Genomic DNA, 25989 nt, shown 5'->3' with positions numbered 1-25989 from the left:
ATGAGGTTGATCCCCCAGCAAGGATAATATTAGAGAAAAAGTAACTCCTCAGATTGTACCACATTTCATTATGCTGATGCATCTTATCGATGCCCGGAGTCTCCAGGTTCACGAGAGATGGACAGAGAGGGCCTCTGGACACTGCAAGAGCCGGTCATGGAGCCTGATCATCTCCCCACCAGGTAGTTGGTAAACTCTATACCACCAGGTGTCTTGGTCATTTCCTCTTCATAGCTCATTGCCACATCACAAGAAGTTTCCTTCACCACCGCGACTATCTCGCTGTCTGCAGCACTAGGTAGGATGATGCCATGGTCTTTCAACAGCATCCCGAGGTAGTCAGTAAGGCCAAGGCGAGACAAACTAGCTGCTGGACACCAAGAAGCAGACAGTAGCCTTCAAAGATGGGCACACACTGGGTGATCACAGCACCTGAATTCACCACAAAGCCAGTTGTGAAGCCAGCAGCAAAGAGAGCCAGCACCCCATGGATGGACACAGAGAGACAGGAACCCCCACATACTCAAAAACACTTCAGCGATCTGCTGCCAGTTGGCCAGTGGGCTCAGTGCTGGTTCAGTAGTCAGGACAGGGCTTTCGCTTCAGGTTATGGTCGTAGGTCTGTTTCCACATGACCTCCAGGGCCCTTAGGGCGTAATGAGAGTATGCTCCACTGGGCAGCTGACGGACAGTGAGCTTCTCCGACCTGGGCTGGTCACCCCCACACTGCTCCAGCGTGCCCTCTGCACCCAGCTCTGGCCTTTGGTAGGGCGGATGTGTGGGTAGGAGAACTGGGCTCCTGGGACCCAGCAGGCCCGCCTGGACAACTCCTGAGCCTAGTGTATCACCACCGGTAGCTGGTGGTGGTAGCTCTCAATACCACCTCTGGTTGATGGCCCCGCTGTTGGCCACTTCTGCCTCCTGGCTGCGGTCAAGAGGGCGGAACGTGTGCGGGGTGCAGGGGCCTTACAAGGTTCCAGTGTTGCGTGGGGACAGCCGGCCTGGAACACCGTGTCACAAAGGCCTCCCCTACCAAGGGCCCATCGCACCGCGACGCACAGTGCGCTCTGACGTGCGGCTTCTCCACCTCCTCTCTGTCCGCTCAGACACTGACCACCGCTGACCAGCAGGGCAGGGATTAGGGGGTGACAGGTGAGGGGCTGAGGGCGCTTGGAGGGTGAGCGGAGGGTGAGGGGCTGCTGAATTGTTGGCCGTGGGTGCAGTTCAGTCCTGGGACACTCGGTTCCTCCCGCCAGCATCTGACCTTAGCCACCGGGTTATCATCCGAGATGCTGAAAGGGCAACAGAAATCCTGGCTTCACGCGCGTGGGAGGAAGTGGGGAAGTGGCAATAGAGAGAGACGAGGAGCTGGACAAGTTCATTTCAAAGTCTGTTCCAAAAACATCTGACTTCGTTTCTTTACATTGTCAAGAAGGCTTTTAAAGCCCAGCTGCCTCTTATTAATCCTGTTTGGGCTGCTCCCCTTCCCGCCAGCCTTGCTCTCGGCGGTGCCAGCATAAACGGCCTGGTGGAAGCGGAGGGCACGCCGAGTGACGTCAGCGCCAGGGTCTGGCCTTCAGATCTCAGCCCAAGCAGCTGAGAACACAGCGCCTTGGTCTCTTTCCAGGGAGAATGTAAAATACTCCACCGACTGCCCTAGAATGCTCGCAAGGCTTGGGGGGACCCACGGGATGGAAGGGAGGGCATAGGGTGCCTTCTCTGTATGGCCTTTGGGGTAGCCTATAGACCCCAGGCCTACAAATAGCTCTCAGCATGAGATAGGGAAAGGAGCACCGGTCTTGGGGATCACAGAGCCTGAGGTTTGAATGCAGACACTCACAGTTGTGTGATCATGGGCTCGCTAAGTAGTCTCTGGACAATGTTTCCGCAAGAGTATGATGTGAATGATAATACCAGTATCCACCCAAGAGGGTTGTTGGATTACAATATGTTTCTTTATGAAAAGAACCCAGCACAAACAGGGTCTGGTGCATAAGAGAGGCTCAAAAATGTTTTCTCGCTGCGTCCCTTCGCCCTTTCTTTTCTTTCTCCCCCCCTTCTCTTCCCTCTTTTCCTCCTCCCTCCCTCCTTTCCTTCTTCTCCTTCAGAGAAAGCCAACACCTGTCTGTGGGAGTGGGGTGGGGTGAAATCAATGAGGAACATGCCCTTTCTTGCTGTGCAAACCTCGAAAAGCTTTGGAATCAGAGGAACCAGGCACCTCTGGAAGGCGCGGTACTAGGAGGAGGCAAAAACCAGAAAGGCTGCTGCTGGAAAGCTTGCACAAAGGACACAGGTGCTCATGTTCATTGTCCAGGTCACCAGGCAGCTGCCCCTCCGCCTGCTGCTTCTCCCCCCGCCCCGCCAAGACTGTGATGTATTCTGACACTTGGCAACGTGCTGAAAGGGGGCACTTTGCACATTGAGCAGTGAGACCCCTCAGCCCCTTTTCCTGCTGAGCCCGCTCAGTGTGGGCAGCCAGGTGAGGGGACTGGACATGGTGTTCTGGGAGAGTTGGTGCTCCAGGCAAAAGAGCGAACAGAATGATGGATCCCCCTGAAACTCTGGTGGAGTTTGCCAGGCAGTTAGGCCTGCCCGTGCATAAAGAACCTCTAATGAATGTTTAGTTCCTCAGCATTAGGTCAGAAAAGAAGGGGCTAAGCCTCACTGAAGATTTGAGGCAGGATTATGATGGTTAAGATGGAGACCCTGACAAATTAGTGAATGGAAAGACAAAGGCAATGTAGGGGACATAATAAAAATTTAAAATACACTGATTAATGCCATCCAAGAGTTAAGAGGAAATACATCTATGAAATAAAAACAGTGTTACATAAAGAAACATTCAGAGAATGGAAAGGGGCTTTCAGAAGTTAAAATGTGATAGCAGAAATTCCAAGTCTATAGGTAATGTTGAGAAGACCTCCCAGGGTGTCGAGCTAAACGACAAAGTTAGGAAAAATAGAAAAGATGGGAAAAGTAGAGAATCAGTCCAGAAGGTCCAACATGTGACTATTAGGAGCCTCAGAAAGAAAGAAGAAAGAAAATAGAGGGAATTAATTATCAAAGAAATGGGAAGCATATTTCTGAAGTCCTGGATTTCTAGTCTGAAAGGGACCAGTGAATGGCTAGCATAATTAATGAAGAACAGTTCTCATGCAAAGCACATTATTATGAAATATCAGGATCCTGAAGATAGAACTTCCCTAAAGCTACCAGGGAGGAACGCAGCAGGTTATATACAAAGGACCAGGAGTCAGAATGGCATAAGACTTCTCAACAACTTGGAGATGGTGTAGCAACGCCGTCAACATTCTGAGGGAAAATGATTTCCAACCTAGAGCGTTGCTCCTAACAAAATGATCAGTTAAGAGTGAAGGTCTCAAAAAAAAAAAAAAAAAAAGTGCCTTCCTTGCATCCCTTTTCAGAAAAACTATTGTAGGATGCTTTGCACCAAAATGCAAATGTAAACCAAGAAATAGGAACACTTAGAATCTGGGAATTAGAGGCAATAAAACCTAGGAAAGTAAAGGAAATTAGTGGGATGATGGTGAAGGGCAGCAAAGGACAGCAGTTGGGTAATGGCCTGGAGAGAAGTCCTTCCATATGAAAGTGACGATGGAAGGATTATATGAGAAGAACATTTCAAGTAGTAGATTTCCTGTTTTTTTTTTTTGGAAAGTGAGGGGCTGAATTAGAGATAGGTACACAGAAAGATTGAAAAAAGAGAGGTAATTATGTAAAACAAAATGTGTACAAGGAAAAGCATAGCCAAAGTACACATACAATGTATGAAAAATATATAGACATATTAACATAAATATTGAATAATAATTTTACCACTAACTAGATGTAATTATATGGGGAAGGTAGTGGGAGGGGAAAGATCTGTTTGTATGCCTGGTGGGGGATGATGAGGGGCTGATAAAGAGAACTGAACATTCATCTTCCATGGTAGGAAGATAAAAGATAATCTCAAAAATTAAAAAGTTAAAATAGAGTATACATAGGCTATTTAGAAAAAATGGGGTTTACAGAAAAATATTTTAAAAATTATGAAGCCTTATAGCATTTTTTGACTTTAAAAGCTATGCTTATGCATTACTTTGATTAAAAAATGGGAAGTGAGGAATGTTTATTGCACACCTAGGTTGTGAAGACCATCAACTGGAAGTGGGGTCTTGAGTCATGGCGACTTCTATTTTTTTTAAGATGGGAGAGGCTCAGGCGCATTTATAAGCTATATTCTAAGGGGAAGACAAACAACACAGAAAAAAAGAAAAAGAGAATTAATGCTGCAGGCATACGATCTAAAGCAGAGGTAGGTAGATTGACTTTAGAAGAAAAGTCCAGGGAAGGAAGGGTAGGTATGGACACAGACACATCTGGGAAACAGAGAGCTCCCACTCAAGGGCATCGATTTTCTTTGTAAAATAAGAGGCATAATGTTGTCAGAGTGAAGACCTTGTTATGGAGATGGTTTGAGGAGAGTGTTAAAGTTAGGGTTAGTATTAGTATTAAAAATGTTGGGATCATTATTACCGAGATGATGGGCCCTGGAGCAGATATCAGTGAGAATGGAAATCATGCACTTGACAAATCTTTCCAGTTGTGAATTTTCTCTAGTAATCTCTGCAAACCTGGGGAACATGCCTGGTTGGGATATTGGGGTTTGCTAGATGAGCATTGAACAAAGATAGGACAAAGAAGCTGAGGGTGATGGTGAGAAGGGGTTGACATTCTGCTGCACAGGGTCTAGACTAGACAAGGGAGGAGGTGAAGTGGAGAAGTGTGAACAGACTTGGAGAAAAAGCTTCAAGAGCCTGGGGCACTGTGTGAAGCTGGAGAGTAGAGTAGGAAGAGAGAGCAAGGGAGCTTCAAGGAAAAGGTGTTTTCACTGGAGGTAGGTTCTAGAGTCTAAGAGGCTAACATTTTGGCATTTCCCTTGAGGCAAGGGTTCTGAGTGGGTTGTCCCCCGGGATCACTGCAGTGCCTAAGGTGGAGATAGCCAGTTTCCAAAGTCTGATGAGTGTCCTGAGAATTACTAGGCGGTGAGGACATGAGTTCTATGAGGAGAGGCAGAGAGTGGTAGAACCAGAGAGCATGAGAGTCCAAAGGGAGGATCAAAACTAATAATGAAAAGCTGGACAAATCTAGAATATGGGACATGGAAATGTGTGTACTCCATGTTCTAGAGGGCTAGGAGGAAAACGATATCCTGACAAGGGTATCGATGAGGCAAGTTGATGGAAGGAGCACCTTTCAAAGATGTAGATGGGGTTTCCAGGGGGTGTAGTATTGGGAGGGAGGTTAGCAGGAAGCAGATGAGTCAACTGTGGAGCAAAGGAGGATACACTGTGGGTGGAGGTCTAGGATGGATGATAGGCATGGAACCACCTGGTTTTAAGAGTTTGATTTAAAAACTCTGATGCAGAAATGTTTTCTTTTATTGGAAGAGAAACAGACCTCCAGATGAGGTGGGGAGAAGGGTAAAGTGTAAAGCATTGCCTAAATCTGGCCCCAAGGAACTCCCAGCATGGAAGATAAGCAAACACATTCTACAGATGCCAGAGAGGAGGGAGATTCTGTGCTGCTGAGCTGACTGGAATCCAACCAGTCCTCTCAGTTTAATACTTTTTAAATGGCTAACTCAAAGCTAGCAGCTTCTGATCGGCATGACTAAGCTCAGCTTACTCAAGGACAGGGTGTTTCTAAGAATCTTGTCTTTCTCCAGGACTAAGGTCAGGCTGGGAATCTTAGGATGGTATTTTCTTGAGGTGGGATTCTAGTCAAATGAAGTTTGTCATCTTCTGGAACTGTTCCACATGGAGCCTCTTAAATTTACTCTTTGACTCCCAACATTTAGTATCTTCCAGGGTTTACTTCACAGCATCCCACCTTTCCCCCACCCCATTCCCTGCCTCCTGAGCCCTGCAGGAGCTAATCATACAATTGGGTGCATTAACAACCTACAAATTCACAAGGGCTTACTTCCTATGTTATCAAGAAAAACTGAGGCCAAAAGGCATGACTTTCTTGTAAACTTTTCCAACTTTTCCCCAGCTATACTTACCTTGCTATTTTCTGCAGTCGTAGAGCTTACTTGTGCTTCACGTTCAGGTTCAACAGCTTTGCCAGTGGCTTTGGCCATATCTATCACAGCTGGCACTGCTGTCTTAATCACCCCCCTCCTCGATTCTCCCAAGCTTGGTTACTGTCTTCAGTCATTCTCTCTCAACAGTTCCTTCCTCTCAGTCCATAAACATAGTTAATTCTTTCTCATTCTAAAAACACCAAGGCCCCCCAAATTCTCCCTTGATCTCTGACCGCCCCCCCCCCACCTTAGCCACTTCCCTCTTCTGAAGACTGTCACTGACATTGCTTTTTTGATGGCAACCATGTCTTTCTAATGGCTGTATCCAAAGGATTTTTGTGTATGTCCTGAGTTTTCTTTGGCTTTCTTCTGAATCTAACAGTATTCATGACTCTTACTTTCTTAAAGTATGGTGCTTTTGGCTTCCAGAACTCTACAATCTCCTGATTTTTCTCATACCTCTCCAATCATTTAGAAACCGTGTCCTTCAGGAGCTCCTCTTCTTCTGTCCACCTTGTCAGTGTTTGTGTTTCCTTGGGTCCTGTCCTCTGCCCACTGCCTTTGTTCCAGGAAGAGCTCACCCAGACCCAGGACTTCAGTTACCACCTAGAGGCAGGCAACTTCCAGGTCTCTTTAGGGAGCACCAGGTGTACATATTCCACTGCATCTCTACTTGCGTTCCCACAGACACCCCAACTCAACCTCTTCAACACTTGATTCATCTCCATAAACCAGCTCTATCCCCAGGAACTTGAAGGCCACGTGTGTCCCTCTCTCACACACATCTATACAATCCCCAAGACCTGACAAGTTTTCTTTCTAATTAATTTTTGAATTTGTTCCCTCATCTCCATTCCTGTTATGGACAACCTAATTGTTAACTTTCAAAATTTTTATTGTAACAATTTCTTGACTTCGCTCTGCCTTAATCTTGTCCCTGTTAAATCCACTCTTCACACATCTGTCCTGGTGATCTCTTTAAAACACTAATAGCTCCACATTGTCTACAGGAGAAAGTTCAAGCTTCTCAACACAGAATGCAAGCTCAGCCCAAACTAGCCTCTCCAGCCCTTTCTGCCTCAGCAGCCCTTCCTTCCTTCCCACCTACCGCACGGTTATGCTCTAACAATACCAGCTACCTCAGCATTCTCAGCCCATGCCAGGCTCTTACTTTTGCTTAGATTGTCCACTCTGTGAAGATGGTCCCTTTCCCTCGCCTGACCCTCCTTTGAATAATTCATACTCATCCTTTAAGATCCAGTTCAGGTGAACCTTCTCCAGGAAGCCCTGCTTGAGCCCTTAGGCTGCTTCTGCCCAGAGTCCTCCAGTATCTGTATACATGAGACACTTGGTGTAATAAAAACAACAAGGACGTTTGAGGAAGACTCACCTGGATGAAAGTAGGAGCCCTGGGGCCTTGGACAAGATACTTTCAATTTTGAGCCTCAGTTTTGGGGATGATAATATTATTTAATTTATGAGGATACTGGAAGGGTTATCTTATATAATGTATTTATAGTGCCAGATATATAGTAGGCCCTTAGGAAATGGTAGATATTCTTATTATTTTGCATCTACATTATTGTCTCTACCACAATATTTTATATAATCTGGGTGTAGGAGGGATCTCTTTTCACCCTTTTTAACTGTTATTAATGCATGAAGGATTACCTGGGAATCTAGTCTTACTGTCTCTTGGACACAGGGCTTTCCTAAGCAGCTGTCACTAATAAATGGTGACTTTGCCTTGCGGAGAGGTGGACATTGAGGGGTAAGAAACGGATGCCCCTCCAGCCTGGGCTCTCCAATGTGACTGGGGGCAGTTTCCATGTCTTCCTAGAGTTTTTTCAATCTTCTTCAGAACAAACACTGTACCACAGAGGAAAAATAAGAAGTCTTTTATTAGGGGCTGTAGAGCTATCAAAAGAACAGGACAAAGCAAACTGAATGGAGATTATATCTGTATCTAATTTGCGTGTTCCCTTGTCCATGCCCGGGAAGGGCGTGACAAATGGAAGACTTTGAAAAGAGGATGTCCAATGTGGCTGCTTCCTGTCTCCCAACCTATCATCTCCTCCATTGCCTTCTTAATGTCCCCTAAGCCTGTGCTCCCATTTCTTTTCACAGCCCCACCCTGCCCCACAGGAAGTGTGCCCTGCCCTCCTGTGCTTTACAGATTGGAGCGCCTCTTGCTTTGGCTGGATGCTGATGGAGTTGTCCCAATTTTTTATTGCTACCGCTGGTTGGAGTGAAGATGGGCTCTAATTCTCCAAATATGGGTGGAAGTGTGTGCTCAAGTTTCAGTGTGATCTCCCCACCAGTTTAAACTAAAACCAAGCTCACCTTGCCAAGGTAAGCAACACAGTTAAGGCTTATTTGAGGAAAGTCTATTCCTTCTCCAGTATCTTGCAAAACCAATAAAACCTACCATTAGTTTGTTAAGCAGCGTTCTACTATGGTAGTTACAAATGCCCTCAAGCCTTGACCAGTTGGCAACAGATTTTACTAGATTTTTCTTAGTTTCAAAATGCCCTCTCCATGAAAAGGGGGAAGAGGGGTTCCACTTAATGTTGACACATACAGTGATCCTTTAATGTTTTACTGTGAGCTTCTTGAGAGCAGGGTCCCTGTTTTATTTATCCTGATACTCTCAGTCTCTCTCCCAGTGCTGGCTGGCCTCATAGAAGGCTTTCTATGATTACATGCCTGTGGACTGTGCCAAGGCACCCCAAAGTTTAATGAGAGTTCTCTAACCTTTTGTTTCTTTTGTCAGTAGTGTAAGTCAGGTTTAGAGCATAGATTCACATGGGTTCTCATCCAGCACAGGCCTCTCCTTCCTGAAGGTTCAGCATCAGGATGTATGGGGCTTTAGGATGATACATCAGGCCTGTAGAACATTTCAAAGGCAGGGGTTGGCAAGTGTTTATTTGAGGTCTTACCATTTGCTTGCCAATGTGTTAGATGCTGGGATTACAGGAGGTGAGTGAGAGATAGCTCTCCTAGAATTTACAACTTTGCTCAAAATTCTTAATCTCTAGGCTATTGGCAGAGTCAGTTTTAATAAAAGGAGGAAAACATGGTGTGATTTTAGAGGAACTCTCCCTTGCTCCAGCCTGATATTTAGAATGGACTTTAGTGTTGTATTATAATCACTTCAATCTCTTTTATGTACAGCCTACTGGACAGCTAATACATACTGGTGTTTAACACTCTTGTACAAAAAAGGAATTGAGAGCAGTCTTCAATTTGGGAAGAGGGAAGACAATGAAGCTCTTTAGCTGCTGTGTTGGGAGAAAGGGGATGGTGCTAATGGGGGCAGGGATGGGATCTGGAGGCAGTGGCTGCAGTGACTGACCCGGAGGGGCTAGGCAATACTGTGCAGAGTTTAACAGTCGTTGGGACTTCAGTTCTGCCACTCACGAGTGGGTTGATCTCTGGCAACACCCCTACAATTTTAATAATATAACTTTAAAAATCTATAACATGGAAATTATAATATTCCATTTGTAAGAGTTATTATTTCTTTCTCACCTCTACAATTTGCCTAGATCTGTATGACTTGTGGGCAAAGGTATTATTCTCTGCTAAAATGCAAATACTCTTGGATTAAGGTATAGAAAACTATTATTGACCATAGGCATATTGGTAGGAATTAAAAGAAAAACAAACATAAAACACCTGTCACCTTGGAAAATAGAGCCAAACTCCAGGAAATGCATTCCCTGCTAGATATGTTGAGAAGAGAGGATAGTTGTTTTTTTTTTTTTTTTAATAGATATAAGCCTGAGTTTGTTCTGCAGTGAGGAGAGGACTTAAGGAGGGAAGGAGGACTCTGCACATGGGATGAGGGGGTCCTAGAGTTTGGGATGGGAATTTGAAGCTTGTTGTCATGCCTCTTTCATAGTTTGGAAGGCTCAGTGCTCTATCTATCTATCTATCTATCTATCTATCTATCTATCAATAATCTATCTACCTATTTTCTATCATTCATCTATTATCTCTATATCTATTTTTTAAATCTTTTACATTGTTTGAGATCCTCATAAAAATAGAAGTTGCTTTTATGAGGATGTCTACTTCAATCAAAGACAGCATTTTTGCCTAGAGAGATATATAGAGAGATAGAGGCAGAGATAGGGATAGAGAGGGAGAGAGACAGAGAGGAAGGAAGGGAGAGAAGGAGGGAGGGAGAGAGAGAAAGAAGAGGGGGCAGAGACAGGGGAAGAAAAGAGAGGGGAGGGGAAAAAAAGAAAAGAAAGGAAAGGAAAGCTATATTTGATGGTCAATGTTAGATCAAGAACAATATACTCTATCCTGGTCTGAAAGCAACTTTTGTTCAATCATACGTGCCACATTTTAAGAAGGACATTGATAAATCTGAGAGTAACTAAGGCTTAAGAAGACAGTTAAGAAATTGCTGAAGGAACCAAGGATGTTTAAGTTGGAGAAAACCTAAGAACCCACAGGAAAGGTGTTTTCAAACATCTGAGGCAGAGTCTTGGGGAGAAGAAGCAGGGCTTGTCCTCTGTGTGAGGGAACTCTGGGAAAGGAAGAGTCAGTGTCTGCTGGCCAGAGTCTCCCCCTCCTGAGCCCTCCAACTCAGGTGCAGGTCATGGAGGTCTGGCTGGTTAGGGGTGCTCCTGTCTATGGGGAGTTAGGCTAAATGACTTCAAAGCTCTCTTCTGAGTCTAAATAGTTAACAACTAATTGCTTTGATGTAATGAGACTTAGACCAACCTATTATTAAATACTACTTTAGAATCTTGTTATAAAAGCACTGGATATGCATTATGAAATGTTTGGGAAGTAACATTATAAAGATGTAGAAAAAGTGAAATATATCATCGAATTTATCAATATTTTCATATGTAGATTCTGGATTTCTTATTGTTTGTGGCAATAACTTCTTCCTTCCAAAATTATATATAAAAACTAGCATTTGTCTTTTTGTTATGCTTCATTTTTAACTTTACTTTCATTAAGATTGGAGGCATTGGTTCAATGGCTACTTGTTTGATTACATATTAAATATTTATCTTCTCAAAAAAACCCACAAAACAACCAACCAACAAAACCCAAAGCAAAAACAAACAAAAAAAGATGTAGAAGAAGTATTGCTCATTTCCTACCTGATGATAACAACTACTGACATTTTGACATATTTACTTTCAGTTTTTTTCTTCACATTTCAGGCCAAATAGAAAAGCAAATGAAATCTGTTTGTGCTCCTGCCTTCTCTTTGGTTTCTGTGTCCTTCCTTTCTGCTCATCCTTACTTCACTCAGTTGCTTCATACTTCCACTAGCCCTCTTCCAACCTGCTCTTGAGAAGGGATCGCATTCCTTTTAAAAATGTTTTATGTTACGTCAGTGTCATTTCTACCAAAAATATCTGCATTCTAACCCTTATTCTTGACTGTAGAAATAAAGGCTTTGTTCTCATTGAGGTCATTCCTCAAGCACCAGCAGCCAGTGGGTAGAGGCAGTACTGAGAGTTGCCAGGATCCTCCCATGAGTCTCTGAAATGATAATTATCGCTCCTGGGTGCCATGCTCCATACCAGCTAACTCCAGTCTTGACAAGTAAACCATCATTTCTGCCAGTCAAGGCCCTTACTTACAAATAACAGAATCCACTCCAGCTAGTTTAAGCAGAAAGGGATTTATTAAAGAATGCTATGTACCTTACGAAATCTCTGGAAGGGCTACATAGCCAGAGAGGATGTTATACAACTGAGAACAATGCATCCAGGACAGCAGCTAGGAGCCACACCACAGAGCTGTTCTAGCAAAAACACCACTGCTGCCACCACCCTCCACCTGGCACAAATCATATTTGAGACTGGATCCAGAAGCTCCACTGTAGCTGTCCCAGAACCAAATATCTCCACCCCCACACTTGCCCCCAAATTTATCTGCCTGCACTCAGCCATTGCACAGGCAACCACCTTCTACATCCAAGTTTTGGGTGGAGCTGACTGGTCACTTGCCTTAACTGTGCTACAAAGCAGTCTGGGAAGTGTATTGCTTTTTATTTTACTTTGGGAAGTTGTATTAGAATTCTCCAAAGAAACAGAGATGATATCATGAAAATTATCTATATCTATCTATCTATCTATCTATCTATCTATCTATCTATCTATCTATAATATGCCATCTAGTTACCTAGCTACACACAGTTGACCCTTGTACAATGTGGGGGTTAGGTGTGCCAACATCCTGCACAGCCAAAAATCCACATATAACTACAGACATTTCTCCACATACACAGATTCTTAACCTTGAAGTTGATTCTTGAAAAATTCAGTTTTGAACTTATGGGTCAATTGAAAAAAATTCACCTATAAGTGGACCTGCTCAGTTCAAACTGGAGGTGTTCAAGGGTCAGCTATACATACATATGGAGAGAGAGAGAGAGAGGAAGAGAGAGAGAGAGAGAGAGAGAGAGAGAGAGAGAGAGAGACAGAGAGAGAGAGAGAGACAGAGAGAGAGAGAGAGAGAGAGAGAGAGAGAGAGAGAGAGACAGAGAGAGAGAGAGAGACAGAGACAGAGAGAGAGAGAGAGAGAGAGAGAATGGGGGATTTGGTATATTCTGAGGAACTGGTTCATGCAATTGTGGAGATTGAGAAGTACCAGGACCTTCTGTCTGTAAGCTGGAGATTTAGGAAAGCCAATGTTGTAGCTCAGTCCAAGCTTAATGGCCTGAGAACAGGAGGCCTGATGGCATACAGAGAGGCAAATAGTGAATTCTCCCTCCTTCCACCTTTTTGTGTATTTGGACCCTCATCAGATTGGATGAGGCCCACCTACATGGAGGGGGGACAGTCTGCTTTAGTCAGTCTAATCTCTTCCGGAAACACCTCACAGATGTACCTGGAAATGATGTTTAACCAGTTATCTGGGCATCCCCTGACTTGGTTGCATTGACACATAAAATTAACTATCACAAGAGAGATTCATAGCTGGGAAGTAAGAACATGCAAGGAGGGCATTCCTTGGTTTATAGAGGTCACACCGATGAGTTTTAGGGATCAAGTACTAGGCTCAGAAACCAGAGTCTGAGTCTTTGATGTACCTCCTGGTGTCTGCCTGTGATCTTGGACTTGAAGCAGGATGGCTTCTGCTTTAGTGCCAACTGCCCACTAGTCCATAAAATGGAGCTCCAAACAGCTGGCTTAGGCGGGTAATGTTTTAATATACATGCCATAGTTTTCAGTTGAACTTTGTGCCTATTACATAATTGTGGCTTTCCCCCCAGAAAATCGTATTTAAATTTATTTTAAAAATTGGGGTATCATTGATTTATAACATTATGTAAGCTTCAGGTATGCAACATTATACTTCAACATCTTGTATGTACTATGTTGTGCTCACCACCGAAAGCCTAGTTTTTGTCTCCTTTTGTTTGAAATGATTATTATTAGGCACTCTCCAAAGGCAGATCTGTTGGTTAATTTCATAGCTCTCTAGTAAATAAGTCTAGTTCTTCCATGATAAAACCCAATTTTTCTAGGGCACCCACACATTTTCTCTATGCCCCTCTTAATATTTAACACTGCAAATAGTATTTTTTTATAAGTAAACTGTGATTTTTTAGGGCTCATTAAAAAAAAGGCAAGCTTCAACTCAGAGTTAATTTGAGATGGAATTAAAATCCCATCTTCACAATTTACAGTGAGGAATTGCAGCGTTCCTCTGGCAGGTGGCTGGACTCAGGGCAGAGAAAAGAGCTGCTTCCTTCATGGTTAATTTAGACGGCGTGGGTGTCCTGCTTTTCTATTATGACCTCTAAATTAAACATGTCTGGTTAGATCCATGTAAGGTTTTTTTAAAAGTGGCAAATTTAAGAATCACCTTTCTTTAAAACGTTTTAAAAATTGTTTAATTTTTAAAATTTCAGTTTTATTGAGGTATAATTGGCAAATAAAATTGTAAAATATTTAAAGTGGTGATTTGGCATACATATACATTGTGAAAGGATTCTCCTTATCTAGTTAATTAACACATCCATCACCTCACGTATCTTCCTTCCTTCATTTTTTTTTTTTTGTGTGAGAACATTTAATTCTACTCTCGTAGCAAGTTTGAATTATACAATTGTATAACTATAGTCACCATGTTTTGCATTAGATCCATGTTTTATTTTATTTATTTTTAAATATTTTATTAATTTTTTACAGAGAGAAAGGGAGAGGGATAGAGAGCCAGAAACATCGATGAGAGAGAAACATCGATCAGCTGCCTCCTGCACACTCCCCACTGGGTATGCGCCCGCAACCAAGGTATATGCCCCTGACCGGAATCGAACCTGGGACCCCTCAGTCCGCAGGCCGATGCTCCATCCACTGAGCCAAACCGGTCAGGTTATTTTATTTTTTAAAATGTTTTTATTGAATTGAGAGAGAGAGGAAGGTGAGGAAGAGAGAAACATGGACGTGAGAAAGAAACATTGATTGGCTGCCTCCACATGCACCCTGATTGGGGCATCTAGCCCACAACCTGGACATGTGCCCTGAACGGGAATGAACCAGTGACCTTTTGTTGCATGGGACAATGCTCAACTAACTGAGTCACACAGGCCAGGGCTAGCTCCATCTTTTAAAATAAGATGACCTTTTTATCTTATAGCTGAAAGTTTGTACCCTTTGCCAACTTCTCTCTGTTTCCTCCACCCTTCGTGACCTCGTTTCTACTCTTTTTTTTTTTTTTTTAGATTCCAAAAATAAGTAATACCATGCAGTATTTGTTTTCCTTTGGCTAATTTCACTTAGCATAATGCCTTTCTTATGGCTGAATAATATTCCATTATCACATTTTCTTTATTCATTCACCTGTTGTGGACACTTAGGTTGTTTCTATGTCTTGACTCTTGTGAACAATGCAATGAACATGGGTGGGCAGATATCTCTTCGGTATCTTGTTTTCAGTTCCTTTGGCTATATATCCAGAAGTGGGATTGATGGATCATATGGTATAGTTCCATTTTTTATTTCTAAAGGAATATCCATACTGTTTTTCATAGTGGCTGCTCCAGGTTACATTCCCACCAGCAGTGAATGAGGGTTCCTGTTTCTCCACATCCTCACTGACATGTGTTTTCTCTGGTCTTTTTGATGGTAGCCATTCTAACAATGTATGAGGTGATATCTCATTGTGGTTTTGATTGTATTTTTCTGATTGGTGGTACATCTTTCCATGTACCTATTGGCCATTTGTACGTCTTTGAAAAAAGAAGTCTATTCAGTTCCTCTGCCCGTTTTCAAATGGGATTGTTTGTATTTTTGCTATTGAGTTGTATGAAGAATCACTTTTCAATATGCAATAAGGCCAAAATTGACACCTCATTTAATCATAATCACGGATACAACCGGACCCATGCCTGGGTCACTGTTTACTAACATTATACAAGTTAGTTCCTGTTTATCTTAAGGCACAAACTGTCCATGTTTATGATTCTGGGTTCCTTCAAGGCCTTTACCCTATTTCCTCTCAGCTCCCCTCCCTCCCTTCCCATCTATCAAAACCCCCAAGACAAAAACCCTAGAAATACAGAAAGCATGCCCCACCCCCTACATACGAAAGAAGTCCCCACATATAAGTTTGCATTTTCTTTCTAAAATGATCGCTATGCTGAGGGTCTGACAAATGCTAGGCTTTGAAGGTTTATATAAAGGATGAAAGTAATGAGCCTGAAATATGGAGTATTCCATGCCCCACCCCCATATCTCACTTGGTGACTCGGACTGGGACTGATATGGAAGGGTTAATGAGCTGTGACAAAGTTTCTCTGGATTGGACACACTGCTTCCTGCAGCTTTGGCATTGGTCCTTTGCAAGGGTCACAACTGGGGTGAGGGCACGGACAATGTGGAGGTGGCTGGAGTTGTCAGACACTTGGAGGCGCCGTGGCCAACACGCTGTGTTAGGTTTAATCACAGCAAAGTGGAGTTCCCGAGTCACCATCCCCGGTGGGCATCAGGCCAGTTGAAGGTGAGATGTACTTTGGTCCGTTTCCCCAGATATTTTGGCATACCTGCGGGCCAGTGTTCACTGGAGGTCTGTTTCTCTAGGATTATTTTGCTATCCTAAGAAGGCTTCAAAAGTTGATTAATGAATGCTGGAAGACCCAGGTGAGTCTATTTGAATTGGCTGTTTCTTCAGTGTGCTAAGGTGTTTGAGTGTCCATTGTTTCCTGTTGGATGTGGTACAGCAGAAATAACCCCAGATGAAGAGTCTAGGACCTGGCTTTTTTAAAAAAATATATTTTATTGATTTTTTACAGAGAGGAAAGGAGAGGGATAGAGAGTCAGAAACATTGATGGGAGAGAAACATCGATCAGCTGCCTCCTGCACACTCCCCACTGGGGATGTGCCTGCAACCAAGGTACATGCCCTTGACTGGAATCAAACCTGGGACCCTTGAGTCCGCAGGCCGATGCTCTATCCACTGAGCCAAACCGGTTAGGGCATGGACCTGGCTTTCTTACTAGGCATGTGACCTTGGTTAATTTTCATATATATGTATATGTATATGTATATGTATGTGTATGTGTATGTGTGTGTGTGTGTGTGTGTGTGTGTGTATTGAGTGGCCAGATTATTATGATCTCTGGAAGCATAATAATCTGGCCACTCAGTGTATATCCCATATAATAAAAGGCTAATATGCAAATTGTCCCCTCTACCAGGAGTTCGACCAGCAGGCAGGCCGGCCAACTGCCCATGTCCCCTCCCCCTGGCCAGGCTGGCTGGACCCCATCCATGCACGAATTCATGCACCGGTCCTCTAATATATATATATAAATATATATATATATATATATATATATACTGACTGGCCAGATTATTATATGTTCAGAGATCATGATAATCTGGCCACTCAGTGTATAGTATATATATATATATATATATATATATAATTAATCTTCACTGGAGGATATTTTTTCCACTGATTTTTAGAGAGAGTGAGAGGGATGGAGGGAGGGAGTGGGAGAGAGAGTGAGAGAGAAACATCTATGTGAGGGAGACACATCGATTGGTTGCTTCCAGCATGCACCTTGACTGGGGCTGGGGATCAAACCTGCAACTCAGGTACCTGCCCTTGACTGGGAATGGAACCTGCAACCCTTTGGTGCACAGGCCAATGCTCTAACTACTGAGAAACACTGGCCAGGGCTCATTTCAATATTTAAAAATGATTCTTCAAAATCATATTTACCTGTGAGATGGCCACACAAGTTAAAAAAAGCAACAAGATTTGTTGCTTTTGGCTGAATTAGGTCACAATCAGGTGGCAGTGTTGTCGCCTGTTGCCCAGAGGCTGTGGTTATCTGTCAAGGACCTCGTATCTGGAACACGCCTGCTGAGTCAGCCCAGTCATCTGTTAGATTATCACAATGTCTGAGTTAAAATACTACTGTGAGCCCTAGCTGGTTTGGCTCAATGGATAGAGCGTCAGCCTGCAGACTGAAGGGTCCCAGGTTCGATTCCGGCCAAGGGCACATGCTTGGGTTGCGGGCTCGGACCCCAGTAGGGGGCATGCAGGAGGCAGCCAATCAATGATTCTCTCTCATCATTGACATTTCTATCTCTCTCTCTCCTGCTTCCTTCTCCTCTAAAATCAATAAAATATATAAAAAATAAAATACTACTGTGAGTTCTGCTACTACTACTGATAATGGTGTCTTTGGTGGTGAATCCTGAGGTGCCTTGGAGCTCTGATGTTCTAGAAATTTCTAGGTAGGAGAGAGGAAGAAAAGGCTGCAAGGAGAACCTTCTTGACTAATTGTGATCATGTGAGGTGTCTAGTTATGAAGTAGGAAAGCTTGCCTCCAACAATGCAATGTGTCTCTACTCCTGTTGGGTCCCTTCAACTGGTCAGCCTCCTTGTTCAAGTCATACAGATTGGCATGTTCCATGTTCCAGGAACATCTACCTCTCCCTCCCCCACCCCCAACCCACAGACACTTACTTGTTTATCTGCCAGGTACCGAGGGGCTTCTTAAATCGTTTGTCTGAATGTACTCTGTGTAAACTAAAGCACATCCAGAAGGACCAACAATTCATAAATCTTCTCTGGGGACAGGTTGTCTGCGCAGAGAACCCAAGCACTCAATACAAATGTGTTGAAATAAATGATGTGAGTGCAATTTGCCTTGTCAGTCAGAGCTAGTTACTTCTGCCTGAATCACTGGGAAGATTGATATTTAAAGGAGTCTAGTCTGCCATGTTAGTTTATTAGCAAATCTATTCTTCATGGAGAATCTGGATAAAGAGTATAAAAAGTACTGAAAAAGCAATGCTTATGACACCCAAGCCAAAAAATAAAAAAATGTTCCCAGACCCCTCTGCTCTTTGGAAGCTTACTTTGATACGTATGAAATTCATTTTTAATTTTTAAAGAAGTGCAGTGTTTTCCTCAATGCAAACAAAAGAAGAAAAGCAAGGAAAGAAGGAAGGAAAGAAGGATTCTGCCTCCCAGAAGTGGTGGTACCTCAGACATAATTAATGAAATTCAAACAGAAGAATCCTATATAATAAGAGAGTAATATGCAAATCAACCAAACAGCAGAATGACCAATTGCTATGATGAACACTGACCACCAGAGGGCAGATGCTCAATGCAGGAGCTGCCCCCTGGTGGTCAGTGTGCTCCCACAGGGGGAGCGCTGCACTCCTGGTGAGTGCAACAGTGGTTTCTGGAGCCTCTCCCACCTCTGTGGCAGCTGGACATCCCCCGAGGGCTCCCGGAATGCGAAAGGCCAAAGGCCGGGCTGCGGGACACACCTCTCTCCCCCACTCCTGCCCCCCAAAAATGTATGAATGTCATGCACCAGGCCTCTAGTATAGTCATAAAAGTGTGAGAAAAATGACAACTTACTTTTTCCTCTTAAAAAACACTTAAAAAACTCTGTGTGTTAAAATAGCACTAACTGTATTTGCAGGTAATGCTTTACTGACACTGGTATTTAAACACCATGTTATGAAGCAGCTTTTTAAAAGATATGTGACAGCAGCTAACTGAACACTTACCATGTTCTAGGCACCATGCTAAGCATTTTATATGCATTGTCACATTTAATTCTCCCAGCCTGTCTTTATGGCAGGTACTGTTATTTTTTTATTTTTAATTTTTATTATTTTTTAAAATATAGTTTTTTGATTACTAGAGGTCCGGTGCATAAAATCTGTGCACTTGGCGGGGGGCAGTCCCTCAGCCCGGCCTGTGCCCTCTCACTGTCCGGGAGCCCTGCAATTGATCGCTCCAAAGAGGTAGGCCCTCCCACCCAGCCAGGGCTCTGTGATGGATCGCCCCCACGGAGGGAGGTCCAGGCTACCCACTGCAGTGCTGCTAGCCGGATAGCCTGGCCCTACCTCTTTGGGACAATCATGCAGCCCAACGATGGATCTATCACCCTGCTGGCCGGTGGCCTGGGCCTCCCGCTGCAGGATGATCATGGGGCAATGGCTGGGCCCCTGACCAATCACATCGCACTGGCCTTGGCTGGCCTGGCGCCAATGGGTGTCATAGCATGGTCGTCCAGAAGGTCATCCTGACGGTTGTTCTGCTGTTTGGTCATTCGGTTGATTTGCATATTACACTTTTATTATTATAGATATTGATTTCAGAGAGGAACGGAGAGGGAGAGAGATATAGAAGCATCAATGATGAGAGAGAATAATTGATCAGCTGCCTCCTGCACAACCCCTACTGGGATCAAGCCTGCAACCTGGGCATGTGCCCTGACCAGGAATCAAATTGTAACCTCCTGGTTCATAGGTCAACACTCAACCACTAAGCCATGCCGGCCAGGTAGTACAGTTATTTTTATAGATCAGAAAATGGAGGCTCAGCGGGGCTTCTGGCTTATATATCTAGATAGCTGTAGAGCTAGAACTAGAATGTAGGTCTCTGTGATTCTAAAGACCGTGTTCCTAACCTGCAATCACTATTGTTCATTGCACAAGAATTGGCACTTCCTCATCAAAGCTCTTCTCTGACAGATTTTTTATAATCTGCTACACAAACTGTAATCCGCAGGTCCACCAGATTACCTTCTCCTGGAAGCAAAGCTGCCCTCACCTTTAGGAAGGAATGGGAGGATCCAAGGTTTGAGAGGGCAACTGCAGAGACTCTGAGGGAGAGGTTTGATTGAGAATTAGAAAAAGAATTGCTTTCTACTTATAAAGGGAATAAATCCTGGAGATTTATGTACAGCATGGTGACTAAAGCTAATGATACTGCATTGGTAATAAATTAGATCTTAAAAGCTCTCATCACACACACACACAATTTGTAACTGTGTGTGGTGATGGATGTTAACTAAATTTACGATAATCAGTTTGCAATGTGTACATATATCAAATCATTATGTTATACACCTAAAATCAATGCAATGTTATAAAAAGGTATTGCCCACCACTCTTCTTGAGTTAGGAAGATAAGTGTACACGTTCAGTAGTGGACTATTTTCAGCAAGTTAGCTCTTACTAGCTGTGTGACCTTGTCCAGGTCTTTGTAATGACTCTGGCCACTACCTTTGAACAGCCTGCTCCTATAGTTAACTACCCAATATTGTAGTTTCTGCTTTTCGTAACAACCTCTCCCTCTTTCTCTTCCTTTTCCCTTGTATATCCTATAGAAGAAAAGGAGAAAGAACAGTGGATAGAAAGTTTAGTAATAAGAAGCAAGTACTTCCTGCCATTTTATTTTTTTGACGTGTAGATTTATTGGTGCCTTTTAAAAAGAAAAGTCAAACATTTCTGAATTCCTTTTCAGGTTAGGAATTGATGGAAATATTTTGGATATTATGCATAACTAGTTGAATTCCTTTAGCATTCCTTAGCAATCAAAAAGTTTTATAGACTTCTCAGGAAGTTATTTGGGAAGGTATTTCCTCATATGTATGACATGGAGCAGAAATTTGAACTAAGCTTAAGTAAGAATGTTTTAAATTGAGATTCAAGCTAGTATCATGACATACGGTTTTCACATAAACAAGTGATATACTTTTGAGGCATTCCACTCTTTTTTAAAGCCAGTGGTTTAACAGCATCTGTTTTTGTTTAAAATTTTAAAATTATAAATAAAAAAATTTAGTAAAACAAACTCAGAAGTACAGAAAGCATAAAGGGGCAGAAATTAAAGACTTTAAGTCCTACCTCAGAGAGACAATCACTATTAACATTTCCTCCTAATCTTTTTTTTTCTATTCATGCTTTAGGTAGTTGCTATGATACAGGAGAGGCTTGGTTATGAAAGGATAGCAAGCATCTCCAAATTTCTATCTTGTAAAACTACAGAGATTTTTTTTTCTTCTCCATGTCCATTGTAGATCTGCTGGAAACCCTGCACGTATGGCGTGTCTTCAGTCAGAGCGACCACTGCCTGGAACACTGCTGCTGACTACGGGTGGGAAGAGTTCTCCAAGTGGCCACACTAGAGATTGAAGGCTCAGACAGGAAATAACACATGCCATTGCTTCTTCTCACAAATCAATGGCAGTAACCGACCACATGGCCTTACCAACCACAGAGCACCGTCACATCATGTAGGTTTTAATATAATACATTTATTACTAAATGTTACTTCTAAAGCCTAGTTCCAGTTGTATGAAACTCATAAAATGACACTGCTTTTTGAATTAGTCTATAGTTCAGACTTTCAACTAATTCCCATGGGATTGTCATGGGAATTCATTTGTGTTGGTCATATTAATTATAGTTGGTGTTCAAATTAATGTGTCTCCCCCGTTCCCTCCGCCCCGCCCCCCCTCGCCTTCCACAGGCTGAGAGAACCACTAGCTTAATACTCTTGTACTCCAGTGACTAAATTTGACTGCTGAGTTTGGAAAGAGAAATTAGCTAACATAGCACAGGTCTTCTCTCTTTCCTCCTGAGAGGGCGCTGCCCACAGGAAGTACAATCTTCCTTCCCCCATGCTATCAGGGCCATCTGCACTGGCCCAGTTGGGGCGACCAGTTGTCCGCATTGCTCAGGCTGAGGGGTTTCCTCCAAAGGGAGGCTTTCAGTGCTAGAACCAGGAGAGTGCTTTTCCATGACCAGCTAGTCAAACCTGGATAATCCTGGGCTCCAGGACTAGGAAGCCCATTGTTCCATGTATGTCACTGTCATGTTTATCAGTAATATCAGCCATAAAGCTGATAGTTTAGTGTAGTGTCCTATCAAAGACAGGCTTTTGTCTCATTTCTCAGTTGGACCAGAAGCCAGACGCATGGGAGAGATGCTGCTAACAAACCTGTTCTACCTGAGCGCCGGGCCAGCACTGTCCCCACTCGCCCTGACCCCGTAGCCTGACCATGGACTGACTTGGCAGTCTCCGCAAATAATGAACCCAGATCTGAAGTTGCACTTCTCCAAGATAAACATCCCCATGGGACTAATAAGCTTGAGCTCATTGAGGTCTAAGATCAGAGTTTATTTATCTATTTGGCTTCTGTGGTGTCATTTTTGCAAAGCCCAGGGATGTTTAGAGAACCAGACCCATGGTGATGAAGGGAGGGTCAGATCAAAGTAGGGCGAGACGAGCAGGGGGGGACCATGAGTGAAGGAGGCTGAGGAGGAGGACAGTGCTGGGGCAGCTCCCTCACCCTGAGGAGGGCCAGGGTGGGGCAGGCCAGAGAGCACTTTCGGATTCTTTAGTGTAGGGGTAGCAGAGACAGAGACTGGCTTCACTTCAAACATGGAGAGAGAAGCCAGGGAAGCGGCCAGTACGCCTAGAGATCGACTCTGGCTTCTCAGACAGAAACATCGCCACATATGCTGCCTCCTTTTACTTTTCATACATTGCCAAATATTTCAGTTAAAGCTGCGATGAAAAGAAACAAAATCTCCTTCAAACATTTAAGTAGCTTCCAAATGTTTCATTTGCATAAACGTTTCTGCTGTGCATATTTGCATATCTGTCATTTGCACCAAGATAGTCTCTGAAATATTTTTAAGATCTATTGTGGCTGATACTCAGCTGCTTTTAATGTATTCATGCCGTGATGACATGCACAATGTTTAACAACTAGCATAGCACAGGCCCTGGCCAGTCAGAACAAATACTAGGTTGCTAGGCTAATTCCCACACAGGCCACCCTCAGCCCCATCCCTGAGCCTTGCTCGTGTCCCTTCTGGGTCTGCAGTGTCCTCCCAAATCCTTCAAGGTGAAGTCCATGTCCTTCTTGTCCAAGAAGCTGTGCCCTCATTGGTTCCTCTCTCCTTGAGTTCCTACAGCACCTACAATTTGAGTGATACAAGCTTACCATGCCCTGTGTTGTTTTTCTCTCATTTCATGCATGTTGATCGATTCTACTGAATTACTCCAAAAGGTCAAGAACCAATCCCTAGCCTTCTCCTAAACCCCAGAGCACTGGCATAAAGCTGAACAAATACTGATCCTGGTGTTCGTGCAGGTGTGGTCATTTTTAAGCCAGCCCTGTGTATATGTGAATTATCTTGTTAGTACCTCTCTGCAGGTTAAGTCCCAAATTCTCTGATACTTCAGTGTTCTTTGCAACTCTAAGCCTCCACACCTTTTCATTTTTTTCTGCTTTTTGTAAAGTATTTCTTAAAGAGTGGTGTTCTGGGGAGCTTGTTAAAAACACAGACTTCTGGGCCTTCCTTCAGGGTCCTTGGGGTGGGGCTCAGGTGTCTGCTTTTTAAAGGGCTTCTGAGATTATTCTGACGCAGCTCACCTGGCTTCCTCAGTTTCTAAAGACACATTATACTGTAACTAGTGGCCCAGTGCATGAATTTGTGCACATTGAAGGGAAATTAATTAGAATAAATATTTAATATCGCTACTCGCCCTTTCTCTATAATAGAAGTGTCAGAGATGAAAGAAAATTAGTAAAATGTACATGAAAATAATATATAAATTGATCAATAAAAACAATAACAACATGATATAACAACGGATATTTTCCATGACATTTTTACTGTCAGAATCTTTGTTTATCATTAATTTTTTTAAATATGCGGAGTATTCTGGAAAATTTATATCATTTGGACAAACTTTGCCTTTGTTACAACATCGAGTACATTTTCCATCAGATGCTTTTTCATCGGAGAAATTTAGGGATAGGCAAGATTGACATGTAACAGTCATTCCACCACAACTGTGTTTGATAATTGCATCCTCATTGACCTCATTTTTGCTATGAAGGCATTTTCTACCGGTATTGGTAGTACTTGTCAATGACTGTTCTTCAGACATATTCTGTTGACAATTTTGGCTTCAGAATGTCAACAAGAACGTGACGTGATTACCTGGTGCCTACAGCCACTGTTTGCAGCCTGGGCTGGGCTGTGGGCCGCATTTTGCACCATGGCAGCATCAGCTGTGATTTGGTGGGTTGTCACTCCGGGATGGTGGCGGGGCTTGTGTCCCACTTGGGGGGACCCGAGTGTTGCTTTGTCAGCGCCAGGTTCGTGGTGTGTTTCTCTGTGCAGGTCACCACTGCTCCTGTGTTGAGCATCTGCCCCCTGGTGGTCAGTGCACGTCATAGCGAATGGTCGGAAGGTGGGAAGGACACTTAGCATATTAGCCTTTTATATACTGAGTGGCCAGATTATTATGATCTCTGAAAGCATAATAATCTGGCCATCAGTGTATATCCTATATAATAAAAGGCTAATATGCAAATTGTCCCCTCAACCAGGAGTTCGACCAGCAGGCAGGCCGGGCAACCGCCCATGTCCTCTCCCCCTGGCCAGGCTGGCTGGACCCCACCCATGCATGAATTCATGCACCTGGCCTCTAATATATATACACTGAGTAGCCAGATTATTATGCTTTCAGAGATCACAATAATCTGGCCACTCAGTGTATACCAGTATATAGATGTGACTGTTTACTTCCTGCTTCTCCCCCACCTTTCATTTTAAAAGTTGCTGTCCTAAAGGTGGGCCCTTATTATGATTGTTTGGCATTTTGAGACCAAAACTTCAACGTCCTCTGGTCCATGGCGCTTTCCTTGCCTCCGATGCCATCATGCTCGCTGCGAGTAAATACAAGCTTTTCCAAAGGGAAGCGCACAGTCTTGGGTCTCACTTTCTTGTCTACAGAAGAGGCCTGTGAGGCTTTATGGACTTAAAAAAAAAAAAAAAGAAGAAGAAAGAAAAAATTTCAGTCCTTCTTTTTGATGAGAAGGTGCAAATGAGGTGCTAATGATGCTGTCAGGAACACAAAAGGCAGGTCTTAGTTTTTCTCTTCCAGGCCAGTTTCATAATCAATGACTCTCTGTTCAGGTTTCTTCTCCTGTAGGCAGAGACTGTCCTGGAGCTGGTGGTTTCTGTAACCACTGGGTTTTGAGAAGCAGGTTTTAGGATCTTCCAGCAGTTTGTGGGGCTGGAGTAGCAATAGCTACGTGCACCAGCGAGCATGCACCTAGACGTGGAAAATGCCCACTGTGTCTTCCAAAGTGGGTCCCCAATAGGCCTGTGGAAGCGTTTTGGCCAGGGCCCTCTGCAGATATGAAGCTAGAGGCAACCATACTTCCATCGACAAGTAGTTAGCATGCCATTCACAGGTCGTTAGCTTTATACCAGTGCTCTGGGGTTAGGAGAAGGCTAGGATTGGTTCTCGAGGAGAAGCAATCGATGGGCATGAAATGAGAGAAAAGCACTGAAAGATGAAACAGAGGGCCGGAGACCATGGGATCCCAGGACACAGGCTTTATTGGAGCTCACCCTGCCGGCCGCCTTCCAGAGGGGAAAAAGGGAGAGAGAGAGCGTGCCTGGGTGTAAGCGCCTTTTGAGGGGAGGAAAGGAGGGGACGGGGCTTAGGGCACTCAGCACACGCTGATTGGTGGTTTCATATAAGGCACATGATTGGGCACCTAGGGACTTAGGAATCGGGGGTTTAGGGTATTTGGCAGGTGCTGACTGGTGAT

The 25989-nt window shown here is 43.6% G+C and overlaps 1 long non-coding RNA gene across 1 annotated transcript; it reads left to right on the top strand.

Annotated features, from left to right (window-relative positions):
- Window positions 1-1101: 1101 nt before the first annotated feature.
- LOC114235122 (uncharacterized) lies at window positions 1102-21735 on the top strand. Its single transcript, XR_008556291.1, has 3 exons — window positions 1102-1152; window positions 8237-8443; window positions 21424-21735. It is a non-coding gene; the product is annotated as an uncharacterized LOC114235122 (long non-coding RNA).
- The last annotated feature ends 4254 nt before the right edge of the window (window positions 21736-25989 follow it).

This window comes from Eptesicus fuscus, chromosome 6, assembly GCF_027574615.1.
Source record: "Eptesicus fuscus isolate TK198812 chromosome 6, DD_ASM_mEF_20220401, whole genome shotgun sequence".
NCBI classification, from domain to species: Eukaryota; Metazoa; Chordata; class Mammalia; order Chiroptera; family Vespertilionidae; genus Eptesicus; species Eptesicus fuscus.
The sequence above is the reverse complement of the archived record's forward strand: the minus strand, read 5'-3'. Positions and strand labels throughout refer to the sequence as shown.